Source organism: Pyxicephalus adspersus, chromosome 8 (genome assembly GCF_032062135.1).
Source record: "Pyxicephalus adspersus chromosome 8, UCB_Pads_2.0, whole genome shotgun sequence".
NCBI lineage: Eukaryota > Metazoa > Chordata > Amphibia > Anura > Pyxicephalidae > Pyxicephalus > Pyxicephalus adspersus.
Genome location: NC_092865.1, coordinates 44,613,126 through 44,621,978, shown reverse-complemented (window position 1 = coordinate 44,621,978; position 8,853 = coordinate 44,613,126).

The following is an 8,853-nucleotide window of genomic DNA, read 5'->3' as shown; positions in this document are numbered from 1 at the left end:
TATGACATTGTCACAATTTAGGCAAAATTCCCAAGTCTAGAAATCATAAACTGGACAAATAATGAAACTGACTAGTTTAGAGAAATCCGAGTAACTAATATTGAATCTTATGGATCTCTGTACTCAAATATTAGATATCTTATCACTGTAATGCACAGCAATGTTCAGATTGTGCCTGGAAATCTGTCTGCATGGAGTTTGTATGTTCTTCTTGTGTCTATGCTGCTTTCCATTCTATTAGGTTGTAGGGACATAAATTGTGAGCTCTTTGGGTGACTGTTCTTGTTTGCTTGTTTGTTAAGTGGACATTATAGCTTTCATAGAGGAATGCTGCACTTCTCTCTAACAAGTGCTGGGCGTGTTCCGAAGCCTCAAGATATAACGAATACACGTTGGCTTGTTGCCACCATTAACTACTTTTATTGTTCTTCAGGACATTTACCTTTTCCTGAGAAAGCACATTCCACAAATTCAATTGCTTCTTATTGGGCTCTAGACAGTTCTCAGCAGACTTAGAGGACGGCTGCCAGGCCGCCTCTCTGTAGTACTGTAGATGAAGTTCACACTTTGGATCCGGCGGAAGATTCTATTATTGTTTGTGTTCTCGTTGTCCTTCCTGATTCTCTGCTGTGTGCGGTGCAACGTTATGAGAGCTCCTCACCACCTACGAGCACTACAACTCCTCTCACCTTTATGCTTGGGGGTAAAAAAAGAGATGAGATGCAGAGGAGGACATGTTTTGGTTACACTATAAACCTATGTACAAAGGAATCTGTTGTCTACTCTGCTGGAGGACTCTGCTCCTTCAATGAATTACTCTGCTCTGCTGGAGGACTCTGCTCCTTCCTCTATAACTCTCCTCTCCTGAAATACTCTGACCTGCTGGAGGACTCTGCTCCTTCCTCTATAACTCTCCTCTCCTGAAATACTCTGCACTGCTGTAAGACTCTGCTCCTTCCTCTATAACTCTCCTCTCCTGCTCTGCTCTTCTGGAGGATTCTTCCTCTATAACTCTCCTCTCTCCCCAAATGCAGCTGAAACAAAACTCCCATGTTTGCTCATCCCATCACGTGACAGGAAAAGAGGAGAAGAAAATGACCAGACCTGGACTTATTATGAGGTTGAATTTCATGAGGATGAATTTCTCCAGAGTGGCTGCAGCTACAGAAGTCAGTAAGGGATCATTCTACAGTTTTTACCCACAGCTCGATAAGATTATATAAATCTATGAATTCCATAACTTGGGCACAATATTTAATTTTTCATCTTCCACTCTTTCTTTAAATCCCCAAAGTTAAACGTAAATTAAATATAAAAAAATACACAATTAGTAAAGCCAATTATCAGTTATTAGCTTGGGTGATTTTCAGCTTTTTATCAGCAGATCTCTGCAAAATATAACTCTTAGTTACATGTTCAGCCATAGCTACCAGTTAACAAAGCTCCTCAATTGTTGTTATGCTGGCCTGACGAAAGGTGAAATCTGTCTTATGGTATTCTGCACACATTGCGCTTTGCTCCGGTGTATTCAATGAGCTTGCTAGATATCCTTGTTTGCTTTCCTCCAGCAGCACCGACATGACGGAAGAGGGATGTTCTTATGAATTATATGATCTCCTGGAAGGAAGTGGGGAGAGGGATGTGATTCATTCAGGTGTCACAGACATGGATTATAATTGCTACTTACATAGAGTTCTGCCTCTCTGTATATACGCTGACAGCCTCTCATGGGGAAATCTCTGCCAGAACAACACAGCGTTCATCAGAACGAGCTCCTATAATTACTGTGCACAGAGCCAGAATTCTCTTTATGTCATATTTGTTAATGTGGAAGCTGCCACATCACCCCCTCCATAAGCTGTGTAAGAGAATATTGCCCCAAGTGGCTGGGTTAGTTTACAGCAACAAATAACAGTAACATAATTGCTGAGACAAAGGGCCCAATTTAGCTTTCGAAGACCGAGAAGATAGACTATCAAGAGAGAACCTTGGTGATCCAGCAAACTTGAAATTGATCTAGTCCAGGATTGCAAACTTTTGCCATATTTGCTAACTAATAGCAAATGATTTTTAAGAAACTCAATTCCAGGTTTTCTGGATTACCCAGGTTCTCCTGTGATAGTCTATCCTCTCCAGTTTTGGATAGTTTTGATAAATCAGGCCCACAGTACAGATAGTAGGAAGCTACGGGGTCCCTCTATGTCTGGTATCCAAGGGGATTCCCACCCATTCAATAAAGTCCCCCCAGTCCACCACCATTGAGACACTAGGTAATTGTGAGAATTATAGTTATTGAAAGGTCCATTTTTTTTTTTAAAAGCTAACAAACACATTCCTAATACACAGAGCCCACTCAAACCGAATGTAGCCCATATACAACTTTCCAGTGATTCTTTTGTTGTATATTATGACAAGTCAGGAATTTATGAGATTTACAGAAAAGCCAACTTTAACCCCTCACCATCCACCAAATATAAGATCCAGTTGTGTGGTGGCTCCTCCTCTAAACTTTCTCATTTCTACTAAGAACTACATTCTATTTTGGGGTCTCTGTGCAGGAAGAGCTGTAGGAAGCCATGTTGTTTCCCCCATTAATCATATGGACAAGCGAGGTGTAAGATATTCACTTAACAAGGCTTAGTGACTCTCTTGTACGTCTGCACCTCGTTACTGGGCTAATGATCTGCCTGATGAAAGATGTGAGAACCCCCAACAACCCCCCCACCCACCACAACCACATCCCTTTCACTCCTCATGCATGGCGCTTCCTTCTTTATTGCCCATTACCCTCACTTTCCTCTCTTCCCATACTCTTTATATCTTTTCTTTCTCTCTTTATCTCTCTCTATCCTTTCCTCGTTCTTTCTTTTTCCTTTTCTTCCTTCTTGCTTATTTACGCTCTTTCTCTTCTCTCTTCCTTTCTTTCTCTTTATTCCTTTTATCATCCTCTCTTTTTGCTCTTTGTTCTCTCTTTTCTTTCTTTTTCTTTTTTTTTTCTCCCACTCCACTCTCTCTCCCTCCTCTCTTTTCTTTTCTCTTGCTTTCTCTTTTTTCCCCTCTCTCTTTTTCTCTTATAGTTTGCTCATTGTATTCACTCTCTTTCGCTCACTTTCTTTTTATTTCCCCTCTCCCCCCTTTCCCTCTCTCATTCTTTTTTCCTTCTTTCCTCTTATCTCCCTCCCTCTTTCCCCTTTTCTCTCCTCCTCTACCTCCCCTCTCATCCTTCTCCTTTCCCTTTCTCATTCTTTCTATTTCCCCCCTCTTTCCTCTTTTCTTTTCCCTTCTCTTTTTCATCTCCCTCTTTCCTTTTTATCTCCCCCACTCTCTTCCCCTTCTCCCCTTCCCATTCCCTCTCTCATTCTTTCATTATTTCCCCCTCTTTCCCCTTCCCTCCCATTCTTTCTTGTATCCCATCATTGGGGGTGAGGTCTTGCAGTCCTTGTTTTCTTTTCTCCCCGGGGTGGAACAAACTGCTCCCATCTGTGTCCCCTCTCCATGTCTACACACGGACATAAATATTGTTCTGTGCACCACGCAGGGATTTTGGTGTCCTGAACTGTGTCATGTCTGCGATGACATCTCCTCCTCGGGGTCCATGCTGGGGGCCCCTCTTCCCACATATTGCGCAGTGCAGGCCTTTGTATATTATTGTTGTGTCCAGTAAAGAAATGTTTATTGTGTGCAGAGATTTGTTTGGAGAGGAGTCATGCTGTTAGTGTGTCACCGCCGGAGGAAGTCATGAGAAATCAAAACTGTGAAATGCTTCCATGGCTTCAGCAAACAGAGAATTACAATTCATGTAAACGGAAATCTCAAATGAGCTTTAACATTTCTAACCGTCTGCAGTGTTACATTCACCCCAGCGATCCTGCCATGAAAATGCAGGCAGGTAAGGTGACACCCTGTCTCCCAATTGTTCTCCTCTGTTGTCACCGGGTCACATGTTCCCCTGCTGCAGAATTTCACCACCAGGATGTTGGAGCAGAACCAACATGATAGCACAGTAGCACACAAGATTTCTGCCAGGATTGACTGGTATTTTTTTTACTTATTGAGGAGATAAAGAAAAACCCTTGTAATGAAAATAGACCAGAATAGGGGAAATAAGATCATTATTGGGGTTCACATACAGCTAAGAAGTTATTGAGGTTTTACTCTAAAGTTACTGATTTTACCGAAATCCCGACAATATCAGCCATTGGTGGGAAACATTTGGGGATCACAATGTTTTCCACACCTTCCATGAGCGAGGCAATACCCTGAATGTTGTTGTCCCCGATCTCTAGTAAGGAGTTGATGAATTCTTCTGCACTCCATACATACATATACATTTCACTTCAAAACTTAAAAGTTTCCCCAGTTTCCATGGCGATGTGATGCACTTTTTTTTGTTTCCATGGCAACTTTCCCTGGATTTGAAGATGCTGAGTTCCATTTCTTAGTTGCTATGCTGTGTGATGTCCCCATGGGAGAGCAGAGTGACAGCGCTGAAGTGTGACAGGAATACCAGCACCGAGCCATCTCACCTGGTGGGAACGGATTGTCACTTCCTGAGAGAGGCAAGATGGCCCGGGACTCTGCGAGGGGGACAAAGCAATGACCCCATTCAAAGGAACTCCACCAATCAGATTTAATGTAGACTAGCAAATGGCAAGATTCTATTAAAGCCAACTTACAGTTTAATTATTAAAACTGTTTCACCCCCCCAAAAACAAATATCAACCCCCCCCCCCACACCCACAACACACCCTCCCATTAACTTTCACCAGGATAATTTATACCCAGCCCCATTTATCCTTTTGGAATTTGTACTCTTGTTGGATTGGGGTAAAAAATAGGTCTTACCCCCCAGTGACCCTCTGCGTGATCTCATTTAGCATTGTGGCAATTACCCACAAAGGGAAGATCCCAGTCTTAGAGGTCTGGTCCACCAATGAATTCTGGGAGCCCAGCTGGCCAAGGAGTTGCCCCCTGGGTGTCATTAAGTCCTCCTGGGCCCACAGGAGAAAACTGCAAAGAACAGCATTTATATCATTATCTGTATATGTGACCAGATAGAAGACTTCTGAAAGAAAGCTACGACTAAGGAAAATGTATCTAATATGATTTGAAGGACTCAGGGGGGAGGGGACTGAACTGCAGGGGCGGTACTACACTGAATCTGTGCTTTATTTGTGGGCGTTTCAAGGGGGGAGGGGATTGAACTGCAGGGGCGGTACTACACTGAATCTGTGCTTTATTTGTGGGGGTTTCAAGGGGCAGGGGACTGAACTGCAGGGGCGGTACTACACTGAATTTGTGCTTTATTTGTGGGGGTTTCAACACACTGAATCTTTGTGTGGGGAGCCAAGGGGGGGATGCAAGGGTGGGTTTACACTGAAGCTAGGCTTTAATTGTAAAGGGTTCTGGGGAATTTGAGGCTGAACTATGCAGGGACTGTTTTACACTGAATCTAGGCTTTAATTTTAGAGGGGTCCAGGTGGGTGAACTGCAAAGGAAGTTCTTTATTAGAACTAGGCATTAATTGTGGGGGGTTTCAGGATCCCAGGACCCCTTGACTCCTTCTACAGGAAACTAAAAGTCCTTTTGAAGAATATATTGGCATTGTTGTACATTGATCCCCTTTGTTGTCCTTCACAAGCAGTTTAGGAGAGATTTCCCTATTAAGATCCATATATGGAAGCTTTATATCTGTAGTCCTGGGGACCAGACTCCAGTGTTTCATCCAGCTCAGAACAAAGCCCGGTCACTTCACCACCCCTGCGTATTATTTTGTGTCATTGTGCTGAGGTAACAGATCAGTGTGAAGAGTAATGTGAGCTGGATTATTGGAATTCTTTTTCTGCCCACACAAACTGGAGCTGAAGGGTAGCTTTATTGATGAAAGGTGGAGATGTCCGGTTCCTGTACTTTGTGACCGGTCTGGTATTTATCCATACAGTCTTACAATTACTGACTGGTCCTCTTTACACCCAGGTGATTGTTCACGAATCCCACCGAGTCTTTTTACTTTGCAGAAATTCAATCAATGTTGTCACTGGGGTCCAGGACAATGATTTGTGTTTGGTCTGTCAGGTATAACATGGAATTCTTCAATCAATCAGCAATCTGTTTAATTAAACCCCATTGTGTCCAGGAAAAGCCAACCCCTGGGGGGGGGGGGGGAGGAGATGATATTCCCTATGATTGTCCCAGGACACTTACCAAGGATCTTCATGGCAGGATCACCAGGAAATAATTTAATGAAATCAGCAGATTTAAAGAGAACCCACACAGCAGGTAACATCCTGGGTGACGTATTGATGGTTGGTGATTGGTCTCAGAAAGGCACTTATAGTTTTGGGCGCACCCCTCCATGCACCATACTCATTCCTTTGTATTCATCTCCAGGTATTTCTGCTCACTGGTGGCACAGATGAGAATTTTTTTCTGAATTTTGCTCTCTGAATTTTCCACATGCCTCTTGTCTATATTTTGTCTGAATTCCGGGATTTGTGATGTTGTCACCGTGCTGAGATTAGGGATCTCTTGACATCTGTGCTGGGTACAGGAAATCTGATTGGTTGTGGTGATTTGTGTGATTATTGCACCTTCAGATGGACTACTAATTCCTCTAAAATTGTCCCCGCCATCCTCTGATTTGCCTCCTCCCTATCTTCCTTCATCTAATATTAAATTATACTTTAAAAACAAAAAATACTCAATTTCCCAAAATCTCAGTCACATGACTGGCCAGACCCAAACATCTTCTCTCTTGTCTAAAGCATGGGTGGGCCCCCCTGCACACTGCTGGCTAGCCATTGGCTGGCAGAAAACTCCATTTGAAGGATCCTCCATTAGAACATGAGGGGCGGGAACAAGACCAGTCGATGGGTCCGAACTACAGCTTCTCCTTCCTTTTTGGAAGAGGTGCTGATGAGCGTCATGTGATCTGGGTACATTTTGGGGGTTGGATTTACATTTTCTAGGTGCGGGTAGGCAGTGTCTCTCTTTCCCAGAGTTCAGTTTTAATGTATATTTTGGTTTTGCCGTCAGACCAGCAGGCATTGCTCTGTATACAGGAGGTCAGATGACTTCAGTGTGGTGGACCAAAGACTATGGGGCAGATGTACTAAAGGAGTAGAGGTTGTGCACTCAGTATATAGAGTGATGCAGAATCTGCCACCTGTGGCTGCACAGATGACACATGTGTTGCATTCTGTGAATGAGTTCTGTATGAAGGGCACTGCAAATTCTTCTAATACAAAGTCAGGGGGGCATAATAAGGTGGGTTGGGGGGGGAATGAGCAGCAAAGGGGTAACAGAAGCAGATAAAGTGAAGACATCAATCACTGCGATCTCCAGAGATAATCTCAGCAATCCCAGAGATAATGATCCCTCCAGCTCTGTAATTAGAAAGAGCTGCTGACAAGATAACTGCAGAGTGAAGGCATCTGGGAAGATCCCAGAATGGGCCTGGAAGGGTCAGGTTTAAAGAGAGGGCAGCAGGTAGCAGAGGAGCGTGGGAAATCAGGGGGGAGGGGGCACACAGTATGGGGAATTGTGGATATGGGATTTATAACTTATATGGGGCAAATACATATGGGGCCAAATGTGATATTGGACATTTGGTCCTCCTCAGGGGCCCCAGCCCTCTCTGGGCCCCTCAGACATATTTTACATCACATTCACATCAAAAAGGGATATCCAAATCCTAGTATGTAGCTGTGCATAGCTGGAAGGAAAGCTGTGCAATATACTAAAGTCAGTGAAGGGTAAAGAGGACCTGTCAGGAGCTTTACAAAGCTCTATAAACCCTGATGGGTCACACTATGCAGTAACAGGATCATTTTCCAGAACCTTTGATCATTATGAAGCCACCTTTGGTCTTTATCCAATGATTTTGCCTGGTCTGCAATTGAGTGAGAGTTGCAGGCATTCATTTCTGCACATCGCTCTTGCCACAGCATTTCAATGGGGTTGAAGTCTGGACTTTGATTGGATCATTGCAGCAATTTGATTCTTTTCTTTTTCAGCCATTCTGTTGTAGATTTGTTAGTGTGATTGGCATCATTGCCCTGTTGTTCTGTTCCATGACCCAATTTTAGTCAAGCTTTAGCTGTTACACATTTGGCTTTAGAATACAGAGAGGATTTCACCTGGGTGTACTTTCTTTTTCTCATGTTTCTATATGTTGCCTATGTCGCGGTGAGAAGAACAGAACGGGGTGTTTTGGGGGAAGGGGGGTATCGGTGTTGTTAATTCTAAACGCTGTTTGTATAAAATGGGTTTGCGGAGAAGTTGTCACAGCAGGGGTCACCACAGAAAGTAGGGCACATGAGTGTCACCGAGTTCCAGGAACTGGGGAGCCGCAGACACTGCAGTCAGTATGACCTGAATTACACGCAGTATGGGGGAGATGGAAATGAAAGAGACTGCACACCAGATGAGAGGCTGCACAAGTCTGTTTGATGTGTCCTCCATCAATATGTATTGCAGCAGCCTCAAAGAGAGACCGAGAGATGAGAGAGAGACACAGAGAGAGAGACCGAGGGATGAGAGACAGAGAGATGAGAGAGAGACACAGAGAGAGAGACCGAGGGATGAGAGACAGAGAGAGAGAGAGACCGAGGGATGAGAGACAGAGAGATGAGAGAGAGACAAAGAGAAAGACCGAGAGATAAGAGACAGAGAGAGAGACCGAGAAATGAGAGAGACAGAGAGATGAGAGAGAGACAGAGAGAGAGAGACCGAGAGATGGGAGAGAGAGAGAGAGACCGGGAGATGAGAGACAGAGAGATGAGAGAGAGAGAGAGACCGAGAGATGAGAGACAGAGAGATGAGAGAGAGACAGAGAGAGAGACCGAGAGATGA